The sequence below is a fragment of the Psammomys obesus genome, unplaced genomic scaffold (assembly GCF_907164565.1).
Source record: "Psammomys obesus unplaced genomic scaffold, mPsaObe1.curated_primary_1811, whole genome shotgun sequence".
In the NCBI taxonomy this organism is placed as follows: Eukaryota; Metazoa; Chordata; class Mammalia; order Rodentia; family Muridae; genus Psammomys; species Psammomys obesus.
In genome coordinates, this window is record NW_026585504.1 from 32,695,507 (window position 1) to 32,714,358 (window position 18,852).

The 18,852-nt window shown below is 45.1% G+C and overlaps 1 protein-coding gene across 4 annotated transcripts in view; it reads left to right on the forward strand.

Moving 5' to 3' along the window:
* Prr5l (proline rich 5 like) overlaps positions 1–18,852 on the forward strand; it is a 166,623-nt gene that overhangs the window by 57,432 nt on the left and 90,339 nt on the right. Inside the window, exon 1 of one of the 4 annotated variants that reach the window (XM_055599836.1) lies at positions 5,977–6,035. The exons of the other annotated variants lie outside the window; for them this stretch is intronic. The gene's annotated coding sequence lies outside the window, so the exon portion shown is untranslated. Of the gene's footprint in view, positions 1–5,976; positions 6,036–18,852 lie in introns of those variants that run through there. 4 annotated transcript variants of the gene reach the window in all.

Consider the following 18,852-nt stretch of genomic DNA (forward strand, 5'->3'; position numbering starts at 1 on the left):
CCGGACAGCCCAGGGCTACACAGAGAAACACTGTTTCAAACAAACAAACAAACAAACAAACAAAACAAAACTTTAAGAAAAACAAAGAAAGGAAGGAAGAAAGAAGTAAAGAAATAAAATTCATTGGGAGGCATTATTTATCATGGGGCAGAGCTCATTCATGTCAAATACTCTGAGACGGAAGGATGGAGTGACTGAGCCACGGCAACAGCCACAGTGTCTGTCTGGATGCCCATTCACATGCTGTGTCTAGTCCAATCCAGGGTTTGATAATCTTTCAGTTTATTGTCACTATTCACAAACTGAAATCTGTTGTAGGGTCTGGATTTTGGACTTCTCTGGAAACATGTGAGGGTGTTCGGGAATCGTGGATCGGCCTGCCCGTGGGCTCAAGTTGCCAAGTTCATGGGCAGCACATTCTGTCTGGGTCAGCACAGTTTCTTCTTTCTCGTTACTGGAACACCTGCAGCCACATTAGTTTTCCTTATTGGCCTGCCTCAAGTAACAATAATGGTACAAAGTGTGCTTGCATTTAACGCTGTGTGTCACAGTGGAACAGACACTGTTATTCTCCAGAGGAAATCAAGGAGCACATTAGTAGGTGCTAGGTCTCAATACCTGGCATTCTGACTTCCAGGTTGCTTTAAAGCACTCTACAAAGCCTTTGAAGGCTTTGACAAATGTGTCCCCTCCTTGAAAGGACAAAGAACAGATAGGGGACTTTCCCTGATGCCCTCTGCTGCCTAAGGCCCGCACATTGAAAACTTCAACCTGTTCAGCTCTTTTCCCAGGTAAAGAGCAGGCCAGCAGGAGAGAAGAAAGAAAGAAAAAAAAAGTTGTTTTTCCTTCTTGCTCTGGACAAAGTTGAACTTGAGCTGAGAGCAAAATACAGAAAGGACCAAGTAAGACTTGGCAGTGATGTCTTTGGGGAGCTCAGAGGCAGCTGTGGTGAACAAACAAGCTTATCTCTCTTGGCAAAGAGAGGATTTAATTCTGTTCGGCCTGCATCTGATTTTTACTTGAAACATTAGTCGGAAAACACGTGCAAACCATTTGGAGCCGGTGGAGCCGGAACCGAGACACTCGGCATCTTCATGTCACATCCACAGCGGTCACCAGACTACCTGAGCCCCCTGGGCTACCCCGTTCCTAAGTGACAGGTGGAGCCTGTCCTACCAAGAGCAATCAGTTTGTTAGGGTTATTTCACACAGCAGCCCCAGGAAACAGAGCCATTTTTATATCCTGGTGCTCAAGGGAGAGTCGGACTTGGAAGCCTCCATAGTTCCGAGGCAGAAGGAGTTATGGCTACTGCGGGTGTGTGGCATGGTACCACACCCCTCACGCTCATTGAACATTTCCACTTCCCTGTGCATAGTGCTGCTCATGTGACAAGGGATGGTTAGGGTGGTTTGAAAATTCTACCACAGTGCTTGAGAGTGGTCTTTAATGGGCTGAATCTAGGGCTCTCTGGACCCAACTGGGACATGTGGTCAGAAGGAGCAGTCATTAAAACCTCCCCAAGCTTCGAAGTCAGATGTGACCGAATGACTACAAGTAAGTAGAGCTATGAGCCCAGGGTCACTCCCTCCTCTCCGAAGTGCTCCCCATAAGCACCAGCTCCTGCTCTTGCCACCGATGCCATTCTCCTGTGTAAGTCACTTCCATCTGAAAATACAGACCAGGAAACAGAACTGAATTGGATCGAGGAAGTTGAAAGGGAAAGCCCTGTCCTGTGAGAAGATGGTTGGAATATCATTATATCATTCTATTTCTGGAGAAGCAAAGGTTCCAATTTAAAGAACAACTTGTCTTCTTCTTCTTCTTCTTCTTCTTCTTCTTCTTCTTCTTCTTCTTCCTCTTCTTCTTTCTAGACACGGTTTTTCTGTGTAGCCTTGGCTGTCCTGGACTTTGTACCAGCTTTGTAGATCAGGCTAGCCTTGAACTCACAGAAATCTGCTTACCTCTGCCTCCCTGAGTGCACTGCCATGGCCGGCTAAGAAACAGCATTTTAAAATCTCCAATGAAGCCAGGCACGGTGGCACACACTTTTAATTCCAGCACTCAGAAGGCAGAGGTAGGCGGATCTCTAAGTTTAAGGCCAGCCTAGTCTACAGAGTTCCTAGACAGCTGGGGCTACACAGAGAAAACATATCTAAAAAAAACCCGTAATACTACTACTACTAATAATAATATGTGATACAATGAATAGAACCTTGGGCTTGTTGAAGTGTGCAGTACTGCTTCACTCTGGATAGTCTCCCGCCCCCTGCCTTGATCGATGTTTCTCTGCAGAATGTGAAGAATGCCAATTAATCCTGTTATCTGAGCCAAATACTTCCAGCTTTGATTTCTCTGATAAAACCTCCCTAAATGGAGAACTCTCAGAATACCAAAGTGGGCCTCTGTGTGGAATTCGCAAGGAACAGATCTGGAGGGGACAGGACAGTGGGATGGTTCCCCCAGCCCTGTGAGCCCCTGGGGTCAGCACCCACTCTTTTCCACTAGGCTTCTGCCTGGAGACCCACTGTAGCTCCCCGATTAAACAAGGCCACCCTTCAGTATGGAACAGAAAAAAACAATCCATAAAACTCTTCCTCCAGGATCAGTGACTTGGCAACGTCGTTCCCACCCCAGCCGCCAGCCCCGTCTTCTCTATTTAATAGCTGGCAGGTGCTTTAAATACCAGCCAGGTGATGCGCACGGCACACCCATGGAAAAGCCTTCAGAGCAGATGAATGGATTACAGGAAGTGCATTACAGAGCTGAAAACAAGAACAATGTTGTTTTAATGGAGGGCACAGTTTTGTGAAAGGGTTATCTCTTTTTTTACATTTATGTTTTTATTGTGGGGAGGAATGGTGGATTTCATCACGTATGGAGGTCAATGATCAATCTGTAAGGGTTGATTCTCTTCTTCAACCACGTGGGCCTAGGTTGTCGGGCTTTGTGGCATGCACCTTCACCCACGGAGCCATCTCAGCCACAAAAAGGATTTTTAAAGCTCAGAACTGAGACTGAGAAGTTAAAGAGCTAATATATCGAAAGGCAAAGATACACACACACACACACACACACACACACACACACACACAATTCTTCCTAGGCCAGGCAATGATCAGCTCTGTAGTCTGGCTCAGAATTAATCAGATAAGTCAGAACACCACTTCTAGCTGCTTCAACAGGAAAGAAGAGAAAATAAAAAAGGAAGAGAGGGAGAAATGCAAAAGATAGAAGATGAGGAGCAAAGAAGAAAGAGAGAGAAAGAAGGAAACAATGAGAAGAAAAAAGGCACAAAAATAGCTCAAAAATCTTTACGGGAGTACATACCAGAAACATAAAATTCAAATATTTAGAATTTTCGCATCAGAGTTCATGCCACATAGTTTTTGCATGCTTGCAGTGCGGGGGGCTGTCTTTCTTGCTATGCAGGTCTGTAATCTCCCTGAAGCACGTAAGCACATACTGTAAGATATTTGTATAGCTATTCTTATTTGAAGTTGGACCCCATGGGCAGCTTCCGTGCTAACCAGCATTCAGGCAATGTTCTATCAGAAAAAGAATCTCACTGCAAATAGGTCACTTTAAATGCTTCAGATACCTTAACCCTTGAGAGACATGGAGTGCTTTGCCAGCAAGCAAACTAAATGTCAGAAATGGGTTTTCACTGGTGGGATTCATAGCGTGTTAGTGAATGTATTCAAGATCACAGACTAGCTAAAATATCCTTCTGTTGTTGACTTCACCCAGTGTGAAATAGATATAATAAGTGTCGGTCACTTTTGTGGCTCTTTGGATAACTTCTTCACTGCTCTAAGCGGTGCCCACAAACCTGCCTTTGAAGTGTGGTTTCAATAGCTTGGAGACCTGAATGAACATGCAAAGTGGCTGCTTTAGCAGCTAAAAGAGCAGAGGGCAAGGACTTCCTGAAGCGTGCAAGACAACTTGTAGAAACCACAAAACTTCTGCTAATTTGCATTTCGTGGAAGAGTGGATGGAGACTTGGTTTTAGGCTGAGGGGAAACGGCTTGCTACTCTACCCAGTTTTAGGGTGACATCTATTGCTTATCAAAAAGAGCCCAAGAGCAGTGCTCCTGGGTGAAGTCTGCGGTCCTCACAGAGACATGATCCTGTTATGGTTGTCAAGTAATGCTGAGGGAGCAGATCTGTCTGCACAGCTTGAGTCACTCATCCAGGATCACATAAAGAAGATGGAAACCTTAGTTGTTTGGTTCTAAGGCATTGTTTTCCACCATGCCAAACAAGTTTCCTGTTTGTAGGGAAATTTGAAAACATATGACTGCATAAAATAGCTTAATGCTTTTAATGCCAGCACCCAGAGAGGCAGAGGCAGTCAGATCACTTGAGTTCGAGGCCAGCCTGGTATACAAAGTGAGTTCAGGACAGCCAAGGCTTATACAGAGAAACCCTGTCTTGCAAAATCCATAGATATATAGATAAACAAACAAATAAATAAATAAACTTAATGTTATCATTTAAAGGAACCATAGGCGGCTTTGCCATACCACTTCCAGACTTATTCACGTACATAATTAGATGAGATTGTACAGTTGTGTGCTAGGTCTTGTTCACTGACCATGATAGAAGTACCCCTTCATACTGTTCAATATCAAAGCATTGCTTTTAAGGATCCTCTAGCCTGGCCTGCAGCTCTCCCGAACCACCTGTCGCTGGATATTTCACTTCCTTCTGGTTCTTGGCTACCATGAATAATAACAATACAGTCGTCTCCGAGAGTGATCTCTTGTTTACTTTTCTTCTTATTTCATCAGGGCAGATTTCTGGGGAGGAAATTACTGGATCAAAGGGCAAGAACAGTTTAATGGACTTCGGGAGACCTGAAATGGACCGAAGTGTGCTTCGCCTTTATAAATAACAAAAGTGAGTGTTACTTTCCAAGACTGAGTTTTTTTTTTTTTTTAGTTTCCTTTTTTCATTTTTTTAAAAATTCATTTCACATCCTGCTCTTAGCCCCCTCCCACCTCTCCTCCCAGTCCTCTCTCTTTCCCATATCCCCTCTCCTCTACTCCTCAGAATGGGGAACTGCTCCCCCCACCCCGCCCCCCACAACCCACCATGGTGCATCAAGTAGAAGGACTGAGCACATCCTCTTCCACTGAGGCCGGGCAGAGCAGCCCAGCCAGGGGGAGTGATCAAAAAAGCAGGTAACAGAGTCCATGTCAGAAGCAGACCTTGTTCCCTTTAATAGAGAACACACATGAGTACTCGGCTACGTGTGTGGAGTGCCTAGGTTCAGTCCATGCATGGTCCTCAATTGGTTCTTCCTTTTTGTTTTGTTTCGTTTGCTTGCTTTTGCTTTTTCAGTTTTTTTTTTTTTTTTTTTAATTTATATAATGGGTATTTTGTTTGCACGTGCCGATATGTGCATGCCTGGTGCCATGGATCCCGACAGTTGTGAGCTGCCATGTGGGTGGGTGCCGGGCACTGACCCATGTCCAAGACTCTTAACCGTTGAGCCATCTCTCTAGCCTCAAGGCTGATATTTGAAGTCTACCTATATTAAAAAAAAAAAAAACAAAAAACAACGAGCATTTTGACCAAGAGCAGGCAGGCCTGCCGGTTTACTTTTTTCTGTCCAGTAGGGGGCAGCACGAACACCAAGGGAGATCCTCCTTTCCTGTTGAAACCTCTTTGTAGCATTTTTTTTTTTTTTGTAAATCAAGTTTGCTTTGTTAAAATTTAGCAACAACACAGTAGTCAAGTTTACAGGCAGGAGCCAGAAAGGAAAACTCAGTTTGAAGAGATTTATGACTTTCAGGAATGTTCCGGAAGGCTGTTCCAGATGGCAAAGTGCTGGAGATAAAAGGGTCTTTCCCCTGTGGGCTTGCACAGGGGGCTAGGAAAGCAACCGGAAGAAGGGTTGATGGGCCCATGTCCAGTGAAAGGTGGGCAGACAGCTCAGAAATGAGTTAATCTTCCCAAACAGGATGGCAGGAGGAAGAAGGGAGCACGTGACTGCCAGCCAGCGGAAGACCTTTGGAATGACAGACCCAAGGTCAGTGACAGCAGGAGGGAAGTGTTAATGAATCACAGAGCAATGTGCTGAGTCTTCCGACAGGAGCCCTGGGAAGGTTGGGAAGGAGAGGCATCTTGATGGGCCTCGAGCCTGATTGATAACCCAGAGATGGTTCACCACTGGTGTGGCCTTTCTAGGACACCTGTGAACATCGGAGTTTGTCCAGCATTCCTAGGGAAAAGCAGCCATACTACCTCCAGGGGGAGGAGCTACGGCTTCAGGACTCTGAATAAATATCTGAGAAAATTTCATAACTCCTTCAGGTCTGTTCCAAGAGACCTCTTATCCTGTCAGCGGCAGAAAACGCTGCCTGGATATGGTGGTATGCTTCCCCGGTTGGCACTGGAATGTTTGCAGGGTTTCTTGGAAGACATGAATGGGTCAGGTAAAAGAATGCCATGCTCAGTCATGCGCCATGGCAGGCAGAGGCAGGCAGATCTCTGTGAGTTCGAGGCCAGCCTGCTGTTTCAATACTTTTACAGTAGGAGTTGCATGTTTGCCACGAGGCTGTTTCTCTCGAGAGCCCCTTGGATTCCTTAGCATATCCAGCTTCCCCTAGGTAGATGTTTATCACAGCATCATCCACAGGAGCCAAGGCCTGATGGTGATGTTTCTCTTACGTTGTGAAATGACGGGTGGGTGATTTGAACATCATTTTACTTTTACTTGTCCGTTTGTGTGCCTGCATGTATAGTGTCTGTGTAAAGGTTAGAGGACATCTTGCAGGAGCTGGTTCTCTCGGGCCACCATGTGGGTCCCTGAGGATCTTGAGGCTTGGCCATGGTTACCATTTCTGCCTGAAAAATGGCTAGCATTTAAAAGGAGATGAGATCCAAGCTGAACATGGTGTTGCATGCCTGTAATTACAGAACTTGGATGGCTGAGGCAGGGGATAACAAGGTTTAATACCCACGTGGGTTACATGTACAGCAAACTAGCTCTCAAACAAAACAAAAAGAGGGAAAAGAAAGAGAGGAGAAAGGGAGGGAGGGGAAGGACAAAGAAGAAAGTTAGACTTACACTTAGTGACCTAAAGGGTGTCCATGATATTTTCTTAGTTAAAAACCTGAGTTGGGCAAGTAAGGGCCCAGGTCAGGAAGAAACAAGCACTTTCTGCAAATGGCTATTTTAGGCTTCATGTGACACATGGTCTCTGTCATAATAATTCATTTCTGTACCTCTGTTAGAAAGACAGCTATTGCCAATATACAGGAGAATAGATGTGGCTGTTTTCCAATAAAGCTTTATTGATAAAAGCAGTCAGTGGGTCAGATTTAGCTGGCAGGCTGTGGTTCGCTTGCATTTCGCAGAGCTTTGGAAGACCTGTTGTGTTGTCTGTGTGTTTAGGAAAGGCTTCAGGTTGTTCATAGTACTTACTCCATGGGGAAAAGGGAAAGTGATAGGATGATTATTGACTCTTTTTGCATTCCTGTTCTCTTTGATGTGTAACGGAACATATATATTGCTTTTGGAAACTCTTTGAATTCCTAACATGATGTAATTGAGCATTTGGGGCTCCCAGATGTGGAGAAATTCCTTTGCCAGTGGAATGGAAAAGTGTTAAAGGTTTTCTTAACCACAGACTCCAGGGAAGCTAGCCACTGCTAAAAATCCTAACTCTGTTTTAGAAGATGATAATTGTGATGGGTTGCATGACAAATATCTCCCGTTGGCTGTAGTATCTGAAAACTTGGTCCTCAATTGGTAGCATTGTTTGGGGAGGTCTCAGTGGGAGGAAGGTTTTCACTGGGGATTGTCTTTGTAAGTTTATAATCTTGCCCTGTGACCAGTTCGATCTCTCTGTTTTGTGCTTGTGATTGGATGCGTGAGCTTTCAGCTTCCTGCTCTGGCCATGTTGCTTGCTGCCATGCTTCCTGCTCCTTTCCCTCCTATCCCCCCTAGAACTGTAAGCCAGAATAAACTCTTTCTTCTTTTGGTCATGGCATTTTATCACAGCAGTACAGTAACAAAAGCATGAGTGACTTTCGGATGACTAGTGAGGGGCATCCCCACTGGCTTGCTGCCTCCTATCAAGCCACATCTAGGGCTCTCTTTTGTTTGAGGTTCCTGGGGTGGGAGGCAGACATGGACACACTAGATGATTTCTTCAGACAGAGACTCTGAAGGTGAAGGGAAGTCTTGACAGGAGGAGTGGCGCTCGCTTAGCCTGGAGAGGCGAGGGTGGCTGCTCTCCTACCCCCAAGCGCTATAGAACAGAAAGGAGGTACATCCCAGCTCTAGTTTACATCTCAAGGCCTGCCATCCATCAGTCTTATTAAGCAGCCACCAAGCAATGACAGGAAGGATGAGGTCATGCATATCCTTTTTTCTAAAATATTGTAGAAGGAGATGCTCTCTGCAGGGCTGAGGAGTTGAGGGGGAAAAATCCCATCATGGCTGAGAGTCTTAGCTTTGTGGTGCACTGACCTGAATTTGAAATGTTTCAGAAAGTTTATGAATCCCTCCATCCTTACCTTCTTCTCTCATAATACTGTAGTGATGAGAAGAAGAGGATGTGATGATGATGATAATATTAATATTGGCTGGAGATGAAGCTCAATAGCAGAGGTTCTACTTAGCATCCCGAAAGAGCTAGGTTGGATCCTAAGCACAAGAACAACAAAAAATGCTCAAAGAATGAACATCTCTTACTTCAGGTTATCATGAGAATCATAAGAGTCGATTCGTGTCCAGCTCTTCTCATGGTACTTGCCACAATAAGTAAGTGCTTTGTCAATGCTGACACTTGCTGGCATGGCTCTTGTTAGTAGTTATTTTAAAATGATGCCATGCACACAACAGATATTGTGTGAAAGAGAGTTATTGGATGGAGGTGGCAAGATACAGAAGAAAAGGAAAGAGAGAGACATGGTGGGCCCCCCCTGAGGAAAGAAAGAGAGGTGGAGAGAGCAAGAGAGGAGAGTAAGAGCAAGTCAAACTGGCAAGTTGGTCCTTTTATAGCTTGTGCATGTGCAGCTGAACCGCGTCTGCCACACACTTGGTGGGCAACACATGATGACCTCATAGGTTACTAGGCAACCCAGAAGCAGGCTCTCTATACGCCAACAGCTCTTATGTGGTTATAGCTGTTATATTCCTTTTTTCCTTTCCCCTTTGCCTGTGTTGGGCTCGTTTCTGTCTTTATCCTCCCCACACTTTCGTGGGCTTGGATACACCAAGCAGATGACTTGATGACATGGCTTTCTCTAAACTCAGCTCTTCATAAGGCTCTTGCTTCTGATAGTTCAGGAGCTGCACAGTGCTCTCTAGGGTGTGTCTGAAGCATAAATCTCATACTTTGTAGGCTACATAAAATACACAGACTGGAGTTCTCTGCCCCACCTGTCTGCAGATCTAAACTTTCTCCCTTCTCCAGCCAGCTCAGATCACACCTCTTCTGTCCACCTACATGTCTTCTCTTTGAACTTCCAGACACTTCTACCTGCCTTGTCCATTGACTGACACCCTCACACAGACATACATGCAGGCAAAATACCAATGCACATAAAATAAAGGTAAATAAATTGAAAAAAATTAAAATTAATCAAGAAGTGATACACACTCTTAATCCCAGTATGTGGAAGGCTACGGCAAGAGAACTGAAAGCTGAAGGCCATCCTGGGCTACACACTAAGACCCTGGTCAAATGCATTAAAGCTGTTAATAGAACAGCACCCAAATAAGGCAGAATTGTTGTCCCTGCTATCTGGTGGGAGGGGTTCAGGAAAGCACTGAAGTGTGGTTCAGGTGTGTTAAGAACCAATACTTTCCAATTCCTCCCAGCTTCACACAGAGCCCACTCAGGGTACTATGACCCTTCAGCGATGAATTGGGATTTTAACAATTGCTATTCTGGGCTGGAGAGATGGCTCAGTGGTTAAAGAGAACTGACTGCTCTTCCATAATGGTCCTGAGTTCAATTCCCACCAACCACATGATGGTGGCTCACAACCATCTGTAGTGGAATCTGATTCCCTCTTCTGGTGTGCATGAAGACAGAGCACTCATGTGCATAAAGTAAATCTTTCTTTAAAAATTGCTATTCTAACCATAACAGGTTGGGGCTGGAAAGATGGCTCAGTGGTTAAGAGCACTGGTTGTTCTTCCAGACGACCAGTTCGAGTCCAGAACCCATGTGGTGGGTTCTGATGCCCTCTTCAGGCACCAGGCACACCCAAAGTACATAGACAAAAATGTAGGCAAAACACTCACACACACAAAGTAATAAAAAAAAAAAAAAATTAAAGTGTATTTTTTAAATTTAAAATGTTTTTAAGTCCATCTGCGCTCGCTGGGCCTCCTTGGAGTCTGCTTATCCAGCAAGCAGTAGCTCACCTGGAACTCCACCAGGGCCGTGGAGAAGGGAAGCAGGAGGCTGGAGTTTCCTGTGGGGAAGTCCAGGCCTGAATGTCCTGCTTCCTTCTGCTCAATTGTTCATGGCAGGGAAGGCAAGCTGAGTGTTCTTTCTCCGGAACCCCGAGGTACCAGCTTTTTCCGAAGCAGGAATAACGAGCGTGTCTGCCTTCTATGGGTGTGGGGGTGAGGTGAGGCGCTGGGGGCAGTGAAACATGTCTGAGTGATTTCCTCTGGGCCTGCTCAGTGGCTAGGCTAAGCAGCTTCATCTCACTGCTTTCTAACTTTTAAAGAAGACTGTGTGTGTTTCTGTGTGTTTATGCGTGTGTGGGGTGTGTGTGTGTGTGTGTGTGTGTGCGCCACATGTGTGTGGAGCCGAGGAGATGTTGGACTCCCTGAAGCTAGAAGGATAGACTGTTGTGAGCCACCCAGTGTGGGTTCTGGGAACTGAACTCGGGTCCTCTGAAAGAGCAGCAAGTGCTCATAACTGCTGAGCTCTTTATCAGGCCTCGCGCCCTAACATTTGTAAGCCAGGCGCAGGGGTGCACACCTGTAATCCCAGCACTCAGGGAGGCAGACACAGGCAGAGCTCTGTGAGTTCCAGGCCAGCCTGGTCCACAAAGCAAATCCAGGACAGCCGGGGCTACACAGAGAAACCCTGTCTTGAAAAACAAAACAGCAACAAAAGCTCTTCTAAAACGAACAACCACAACAAAACACCTTAATCCAAATGAAGTGTCCAGATTTGACCGAGTGTCCCAGTAGCTTCCAGGTTTCTGAGCTCATACTCTTCTTTAGTAATCAGGAAAAGCCCCACAGAGGATCCAGCAAAGAAGAGGGGCAGCACCGTCTCCGAGACTCTGAACGCTGCAGCTGCCCTCTCTCCATCACATGTGTCTGGGTCTCCAGCACGCTGTCTCCTGAGTAAAAGTGTGAATTAAAATATCTCTCAGTTCTACTTCCCAGATAGCAGTCGCCATCTTAAGAGTCAACACAGACACTTGTGGGTAATAGCGCAAGACCGGCTTCTCTGAGCTTTGAGATGCTAAGCCAGCAACGCAGCCTCCCTGTGCCATGGAGCAATCCTCCGTAAAATGGAAGCAATGGATAATGCTTGTCAGTTGTGCTGTTGTCGAGACTAAGTAGCTTAATACTTGCAAGGCATCAGAGCTGCAGCTTGAGGTGGCACAAAAGCGTCTTCAGCATCTGTGCCTCAGACCTGGCTGCCCTCTGTGCTGTTGACGCCCACGGGCAGCCCCTACCTTGAGAAAACAGCTTCTTTTCATCTCTTTTGTGACTTGGGGACCCTTTCAGTATGCCTGTGACTCAAGCTGAAAGAGAAAAGATAGAACGCTTTGCCATTGTGTTGTGTTGTGCTGACCATTTCCCTCCCTTTATTTCTGTGCCTCTTTACCATTTGAACCCGAAAAACCTTTGTACCCAAAGCTTTCTCACCCTGCTTTTCCAAAGGAAAGGGCATCCTGTCTTCCCAGGCCTCCCACTGCTGCGATAAAACCACCCCGCCATGGGCACACATTGCAGACACTGGCTGAGAGCAGTTAATTTTTAAAATAATGTTCTTTGCTTTTTTACTATACAAAGATGAGTCACAGCTTTCAAAGAACTCACTAAGCGGTTAGGAGGTGGAAAACAGACAAACAGGCCTTCAGGGAGGGAAGTTCTGCGTCAAAATTAATAAGTATTAAGAAATTGGGAAGTGAAAGCACCTAATTGGCTTACTTTTGTGAGGGAGAAAGGTCATTAACTCTCACACTTGAACTTCAGACGTTCATGTTAATCTGTCAGCATTGGCATGCCAGAACGTACAGGCAAAGAAACGGAACACCTCTTCCAATCGTTTCTTAGCTCTACCACATTCCATCTTCCCTACCTGAGTGATAACGGCTTCTTATTGCCAGCTGTCTTCAGCAAATGCCTGGGCAACTTCTTTTTCTCTCCTTATCCAAACCGGAACATAGGGAAGGCATGTTCTTCCTTGAAGAAAAAGGCCTGGAAACAGGCTGTTCACGACTCTGCCTCTACTGAGCTGCTTCAAGCCACAAGCATCCTTGTCAGATATTGCAGTAGCCTCTCTGGGACTCCCTCATCTCCTGTCCCTATCCCTTTCCTTACCAGGTCAAAGCCCTCCTGCAACCCCAGCCACAGCCGCCTCCATGATCCTCCATCCTCCTAGGACCCAGGGGCCTTTCTGTCTCCAGCCTCATTTGCTCTTGTCCTCATGTCCTTTTCAACCCCTCGCTGCCTTTCTGAATTTCTGTGACCCAGCAAGAGCTTTACCACCCCAGGCACCTGGCACTTGCTATATTTTCCTCCTGTAATAGTCTTCCCCTGGATTCTCACCTCCCCCCCCCCCATCTTCATGCAATGCTGCCTTTTCAATGAAGCATGCTAGGATCACGTAATTAAAACAACAATAAATTCCCTCTCCTCACACTCCGAGTCCCCAATCCCAGTCTATGTTTCTGTTTTCCATAATACCAAATTCCTTCCAACACTCCTCTCAATTATTTTCTAGCCTGTCTTCCCCACTTGAATAGAGACTGAGATTCTTTTTAATTAAAAAAAAAATCATGTATATCTGCATGTATATCTGTGCATCATTGCATGCTTGGAGACTCTGGAGGCCAGAAGAGGGCATTAGACCCCCTAAAAATGGAGTTACAGACATTTGTAAGCCACCATGTGGGTGCTGGGAATCAAAGGAGTGTTCTCTGGGAAGAGCAGCCTGTGGTCTTCACAGCTGAGCCATGTCTCCAGCTTTAGACTGGGATTCTAGTTAATCCCATAGACTGGGATTCTAGTTAATCCCATAGACTGGGATTCTAGTTAATCCTATCCTGTTTTGTTTTGTTTTGTTTTGTTTGCTTTATTTTTCTATTCATATCCAGGTCTGTGTACAGTAGGCATTTAGTAAATATCTCCTGAAGAAATGAGTGCATTTCAGTATCACAGAGTTGACTGTGTATTCTAGAATGGCATTTTCTTTCATTTCATGTTAATGGTGCAAGGCGATGGGATTAGGGATAGTATTAATTTTTGATTATTTACTTTTCTGAGTATTTTCTACATATAATCATAAAAGTGTTGAAAGAGTTAGCAGAAAATATCACTGACAGAAGGTAACCAGACAATCATGTTTGCTCTGCAAAGTATTTGGTTCTCTCCACTGACCGTTTAATAAAAACACTAAAAGCGGGAACTCACTGGGCATGGTGGCACACACCTTTAATCCCAGCACTTGGTGGGGGTGAGTGGGGGCAGAGGCAGGTGGACCCCTGTGAGTTCCAGGCAGTGTAGTCTTCTCCAGCCTGGTCTCCAAAGCAAATTCCTGGACAGCCAGGGCTGCTACACAGAGAAACCCTGTCTTGGAAAAATAAATAAATAAAATTGGAACTCAGGGCCAAACGTGGTGGCATATACCTTTAATCCCAGTAAGGGCAGAGGAAGGCAGATCTCTGTGAGTTTCAGGCCAGCCATGGCTACATAGTTCGCCGTTGTCTCAAGAAAACAATGGAGCCAGATGGTGCATGCCTGCAATCCCAGCATTCAGGGAGTCAGAGGCAGGTGGATCTCTGTGAGTTCAAAGCCAGCCTGGTCTACAAAGCAAGTCCAGGGCAGCCAAGGCTACACAGAAAAACCCTGTCTTGAAAAGAGAGAGAGAGAATGAGTCCAGGGTTGTAGCTCAGTGTTTATTTAATTTAGCTTGCAAGAGGTCCTGGGCTTGATTCCTAGCCCTGCATAAAACCAGGTGCTGTGGTGTATGCCTATATGGAAAGTAGAAGAAAGATAGTCTGCTGTCCAAGGCTATCATTCACCACACAGTAACCTCAAGGCCAGTGTGGGCTACATGGGACCCTAACTCTAAAAATTAAAATTAAGTAAAACAAAGGCCTATCATTGTAAAGATTTCATTAGAATATATAATGTCATGTGTTGAGAATGAATTTATCAATATTTATTTACTCATATCATCTTTAGAAAGCTGCTTTGTTTATGTATTTCATGAGTGTGTACTGTTTTGGTACCAAGCAACCCGTAGGAGTTGTTGGAGTGATAAGAATGAGTGAAGTGATCTGAGAGTGAAGTGATCTGGGTGATGGTGGCTGAGGCCTTTAATCCCAGTTTTTTTAGTTCAAGGCCAGCCTGGTCTACAGTGTTGGTTCCAGAATAGGAAAAAACAAAAACAAAAACAAACAAACAACAAACAAAAAAGATGGTGATGAATCAGCACTTGGTGGGCAGAGATAAGTGTATCTCTGTGAGTTCAAGATCAGTCTGGTCCACAAAGTGAGTTCCAGGACAGCCAGGGATGTTAGAGAAACCTTTTCTCAAAAAACAAAAACAAACAAAAAAGAGTGAGTGAGGTAAAACCTGGAGGATTCAGGGTTAAATGTGGTGGTGGCTACTGGAACAATGAAGGGCCACTCCCTACCATTTCTGATTCCCACTCACTGTGGGAGGTGACCAGAAAACCAGGATCATGTTGTGCTGCAAGGGTCACAGAACCAGATCAAATGAGATGAGGGCAGGAGCACTTGTTTTAGAAGCCTGGCTTACTGTGGCCTGGCTGGATTCCATTTTACCCTCACTTTGTCTGAGACCATAGCAATAGTCACCCATGGTTTTTCTGGAGACCTTGTGCTAATGATGCTGGGAAAGCCCTTTGCAACTCTGGGGGAGCCCTGCATGACACTCCACAGACCTACAGAACTGTTTCTGGTCACCTCCCAGGTTATGCGGTCTTACACTGAAGTGCAAAATCCTGCTTTCAGTAAGAGCACATTCAAAGATGATGGCAAGTCATTAGGGTAAATGTCCTTAGTTTGGGCCATCTGGTTGTCCCTTATTATCAGCCTATTGGTTGTGCCCGCAGTTAGCTTCAAGGTGTCACAAACACTACCGTTCCTGTTATTTCCTACACACAGGCAGTGAGAACAACGTGCTAGTTAAAAGAGATGCACTCTCATAACGAAAGTGGAGGTCAGGTGTGTTTTTTTTTCTTTTTTTGTTGAAAGTGAGAAAATGCAGGATGCTGCATGTGCCTGTGAGCAGAGGCATTGGTTGGTGGCAGTGACCCAGCTATGGCAAGCAGTTAGAAATGAGCTGGCACTTGCCAGCCTCCAAGACATGGCTCCCATTATGACTCTTACCAGACAGTGCAAAGGGGGCATATGTGAGAACATTGAGCTATACACGAGACAACTACAGGACTATTGCAGGGGCTTCACCAAGTGTAACGAGGTACGTGCTGTTATGCTTCTGCTTTGTAGATGTGGGAGCTGAGTACGGCTTGCCTCTGGGAATAAGCCAGTGCCCTGGGACTTGCACTGGTCCAAGGCTTGGGCTGGTCTGGCTCCAGAGACCCTGTTTTCAGCTCCCGAGCTATCAACAGCTTTCAAATACCTGACCTATTTTTAAGTAAAAGAGTGTCTCTGTGTTATTACAATGGCTCTCTCATGATTACAAAAGCTTGGGCATGGACAGCAAGAATTTCAACCAAGTGAAAGTCATTTGACGAGCACATCATTGGTTTCTGCAGAGCGCTGGGATGGCAGCCAGCCTGCAAGGGTTTACAGGAGTCAATGGAGAGGAGACTGAGTAGAAATATACAAGGTATGTATCACTCGTGGGAGTTTGGCAATAGCAGATGAGAAATAAGTAGAATTACGTCAACAGCAAGAAACCAGCCACCAGGTTTGTTTCTTTTCTTTCCTGGGGTGAAGGACGTACATTGGGGGTAAGAAAGGGGGGCCACTGTCAAGGAAAAGAGGATGCTGAGAGGGAAGAAAGCTGATTCAGGTACCTGGGGTAGGAACAGAAGGGTTTAATCTGTGGTTTAAAGGAGACGTTAAAAGCTTTGTTTGACATTATTTCCAATAAGTCAGGGGTCTAATATTTCAGAGCCAGCTATTGGATCTCTAGGGGTCTGGACCCATGATGTCCTGGAGTATACAGTTCTCCTGGTGTGGATGGTCCAGGACTCATTGTTAGGTTTGATCCCACTGCTGCTTTCTTACAGGCATGTAATCATTGAAGGATGAGTCACTTCCTGTCTCTGAGTGGGCTTCCACAAAGAATGGCAGATTTGACCCCAGAATCAATGGCACCCTTGGCAGTTGCAGCAACCCCAACATCCAGTATGGATGGAAGGGGGTTACTGTTCCCTTGTGTGGGATTTTTGTCTTAGTATGAGAGACAGGCCACACTGATGTCTCTCGATGCTGGAGACAGAGGTGGTTTGATGAAAAATTAACAATCCGCATTGTATTCCTGAAGGTGTTTGTTCAATTTGGTGATTTGCTGTCTGAAGTCTAAGGCTCTTGTTTTCAATATTATACAAATCTTTCGTCCTTGGAGCTGGTGAGAGGGCTCAGCAAGGAAAGCACTTTCTGCCAACCTGATAACCTAAGTTAGATTCCTGGGACACACACATGGTGGAAGGAGAGAACAAGATTTCTGCAAATTGTCCCCTCACCATCACAAGTATGCTGGGCTATGTGTGGCTCCTTTCTATAAAAATAAATTTAATATAAAACTTGTTTTTAAACTTATGTCCTTTAAAAATTATATATATATATTAATGTGTGTGTGTGAGAGAGAACATTTTGCCAGCACATACAATGTGTATCATGGTCCTTGCCTTTTTCTCTCAGAGGCCAGAAGAAGGCATCAGATCCCCCAGCACTGGAGTTACAGTAGGTCATGAGCCGCCATGTGGGTGCTGGGAACTAAAACCCAGGTCCTCTGCAAGAACAAGCACTTTCAACCGAGACATCTTTCTGGACCTGAATCTTATGTTCCTTTATCAGCCACATCCACATCTTAGGCTCAGAAATCACGGTCTACCGCAAGCTGGTTCCCTCGGAGCAGTGCACTGTCAGTCTCTGATCACGCAAGTCCACCTATTATGAGTGGGATTTCTGGTCTCCCTCCATGTCCAGCTCTCAGGAAGGAGAATCGGGTGATGGTCTGTGTCTCTAGCTAACAATTTTTAGGAAGTAGAGTTTTCCCTGACAACCAGAGCTATAACGTTCAACTCATCTTAGACTTGAGCAGCCATGTCCATTTTTTTGAGATGGCCATCTACAAAGTTCTCTCTCAAGAATGGAGCAATCAAGGTACAAAAAAAAAAAAAAAAAAGAATCTGATGCTGTTTTAAGTAAGTGTGTGTGTGTGTGTGTGTGTGTGTGTGTGTGTGTGTGTGTGAGTGAGTGTTGGGACCCATTTATAGATATCCTTGGCTTTGTGAGGCTACATGCAGCCCAAGGTCTGCAGATTGGCCATGCCTGGTAGGGTGCCTGCTATGAGAAGGCACCGAACAGAAAAATGAGGAGCTTAGATATCTGTTGTGTTGATCAAAGCCTGTGCCCACGATCAAAACACAGAGCAAGAGTCAGTGGCAAGTATCTGACTATCCTGGGTGTAGCCATTTGAAACACAGCTTGAGGGGTGGGGGGGGATGTGGTTACTGGGGACTAACAGGCTGAAGAAGGTGAAAGGTCTCATGATTGGACAGGCTTAAAGACAAGCTAGACCTAAGTTACGCTTGTGTGGGAGGTGTGTATGTGTGGAGTAAGCATGCTGAGGCCAGAGGAGGTTGATTACTCTGTCTTTTTCCCGTGGGACAGGGTCTCTCAATGAACCTGGAACTAAGCTGGCAGCTGGAGAGCTCCAGAAATCCTCCTGCCTCTGCTCCCTGTAGCACTGGGGTTACAGGCAATTGTATAGCAACACCTAGATTTTCACATGGATGCTGAGATCCAAACTCAGGCCTTCATCCTTGTGCAGCAAGTGCTGTCTCTCAAGTCCAAATGTGCTTCTTCCTCTGGTCAGGGTCACTCTAAACACCGGTTCCTAGAGGTACAGTAGTATATGTCTGTCTGTCTGTCTGTGTCTGCCTCTGTCTCTGTCAGGATCTCTCTGTCTCTGTCTCAGTAAATATGAAATCTAGCTGTCTATTCCCAAGTTGGACTTTTAAAAATATTTGCAGAAATCTATTTTGGTTTTGGAAAGTGTAATTAAAGTCTCATAAAAATATTGTTTATGTCACTATGGAATGGTTTTTTCTATTATTTGAAATAAATTAATACATTGCTGTTAAATAATTTTCCGCACCAGCCCTGGGTGCAGCTGTGGTAGAACATGTGTTTAACATGGGTGAAGTTCTGGGTTTGATCTTTAGCACCAAATAAACAAATAAGTTTGTTGTTCATGTCAGTTTCTGTCAAGTAGCAACAGATACAACTTGGGAAAACTGAAGCCTTCAGAAATCATCGTAAAGAATTATTTTTACTGTTTCACTCTCATATCATGAGCGTGACCAAGAGAAACAGTGTAATCCTATTTAGTATTTTATTCAATTTTATCTATCTATCTATCTATCTATCTATCTATCTATCTATCTATCTATCTATCTATCTAT